We start from the raw sequence: 2,521 nt of genomic DNA, 5'->3' as shown, positions 1-2,521 counted from the left end.
AAGTTAAGTTGGTTCAACCTGTCCTAGAATAGTGACCGGGTTCTATGGTGCTCATATCCCTGATCTTTCTCGTGGGCATTGTCTCAACATAGCGCACAATCGGCCAGCCAAAAGCATCCCTCGAGTCCAATCTCAATGAGTGTAGCATCGAGTATCAACCAGCTTCAGTCAGGAATCCAAAGCCAGCCATCTCGCTACTTCCTATAGGCCAAAGTCAAGTTCAACTAAGGTTCTAAGGGCGAATTAGTGCTTGTGACACCACGCGGTAGCCAAATGTCTCCTCGATCATATTCAAGGGCCATCAGGACAAACCAAAGCATCGCACTAACGGTGGCCACCAGTTCAACCATAACGATACATGTCGTACAGCCTCCCTGGTCTCATGCCACATACCTAAGGTACACTAGATCTGGGTGTAGGATCTTTCACACAAGAACATTCCCAAGCAGTACCCTTAAAAATAGAGCAAACAATACAAACAATTTAAAGTGATCCTAAACTTTAAGGTAACCCCTCTTTTATTCGAAAGCGTCCCCAGCAGAGTCGCCAGTTCTGTAATACGGTGAACTGACTTTATTCGAAATGTTGCGGTTAGCAAGAGTCGCCACCGACTTTTATTTTATCCAATTAGGAAAGGCTAAAAGAACAGGAAAGACCTTTTGAAAAGATTTTGAGTTCGGGGGGTAAGTTATACAAAGGGAAGGTGTAAGGCATCCTTTGCATCCATGGTTATCCATGGGCTCTTAATTGCTTAGCTCACTTTGTTTGAAATGTTTGATTTGTTTGAAAAGCAGTGTGCGAATAGTAAAAAGATTTCGTTAAGGACTTTAGCTTGTAAATAAGCGTAGCCTTGTTTAAAATTATTTGAAAGGAGGTGCGAAAAGTAAACCTTGAAGAAGAACTTTAGCTTGTAAATAAGCGTAGTCTTTTTGAAAAGTGTTTTGAAGTTTAATGGGAAAAATAGTTCGAGTTTGAATTTGAATTGAGGTGTAAAAAGTAATTTGAATTAAAGCAAGCAATTAGTAGCAACTTCCCTAAGTTTGAAAAATTCGTTCTTTTAGCTTTTCGAGGCGAAAGGATCTATCCATGCCATAAAGGGCAGGAAGTCTTTCAATTGGATGTTTAAGGGTCATCGAGTAATCGTTCGCCATAAGACTATCCCATGCCATAAAGAGGGCAGGTAGTCTAAGGGAAGGATATAATAGTCATTAATCTTTTTAGGCATCATGCGAGGATACCTTAGCAATTGGGACAATCATCATGTTTTTACCGAGGCAGCTTCGAGGGGCAGAATTGATGATAATGAACTTAGGGCAACATTTTGTTTTGCTTTAGGTATCCTCGGAATCGAGGGACTTTGACTATTTAGTACACTTAAAGGCAACAAGGCAACAGGCAACAAAGGCAACGAAGGCAACCAGAGGGATTACCCTAAAGGTGTGTGGGTGGAACAATCACGTGGTTGTGTTATACCCCAAAATTTGCCCACATATTTTTCAAGAAAACTCCAATCTGAAAATTAAGGGTCTCATATAGTCATGGATTTTTATTTCAACAAATATCCTGACATATGAAATACTTAGTTTTTAGAACTTTTCTTATACAGTAATTTGGCTTGCAGTTGAATTTATTCTTACACAAACACCAAATACTGTTTATTACTTCACACATGCTATTTATTTATTTACAGATAAATAGTACTGACACAATTGGTACAGAGTTAAATCTTTTTGCAGGCGCAGAATCAGGAAACTCAGACTGTACTGGTAACAAGTAGATTATTATTATCTTTTGTTTCCCACTAATTTTTGTACTATATTCCATTATTTGCAAAAATCTTTTCAAATCTCTTTTTCAAAAATCAAATCTCTCCTTTTTCCAACACTATCATACTCTTTCTTTCAAATCTTACTTCCACTCAAATTTTCCTTTTGTACGGAATCACATCATTCCCCAACGTCTCTTTCCTTCTTTCCCTTCTATAAATACCTCTCATTTTCTTCCATAAAATCTCACATCAAATTCCAACTCATCTTTCAAATTCCTACCTCATATCTATTTTCTCTTCTTCCCTAACAAGAATGGCAAAGTGGATAGAGACAATGTTTCTTACAGTCATCACCATTGCTACGGTGATCATGACTTTCTTCTGCCTACATAGTCCTGAAGAGTGTGGACCTGCAATGGTTGCACTCCCAATCATCTACATGTTATTGTTCATAGCATGGGTCATTAATCGTCATTCTTAAAATTTGCCGTATTTCTTATTTCTTAAATGTACCGTTTATTCGTCGTACTGTTCAATATAGTATGTGATATTTGTACTGTCAGTATTAAATGTTGTACTATTTGTCATAATATTGCTTAATTACTAAGATAATATTTTGTGTGTTTTCTGCCAGTCAAATATTCCTATTTCTGTGCATTAAATGATTTTCAGGGTTATTATCGGTAATTTTGCCCGCATACCGTAAATATTAGTTATTTATTATGTCTGTGTTTTTCTAACAAGTCATGTAAA

The sequence above is a fragment of the Vicia villosa genome, unplaced genomic scaffold, assembly GCF_029867415.1.
Source record: "Vicia villosa cultivar HV-30 ecotype Madison, WI unplaced genomic scaffold, Vvil1.0 ctg.002061F_1_1, whole genome shotgun sequence".
NCBI classification, from domain to species: Eukaryota; Viridiplantae; Streptophyta; class Magnoliopsida; order Fabales; family Fabaceae; genus Vicia; species Vicia villosa.
This window is presented reverse-complemented; position numbering follows the sequence as displayed.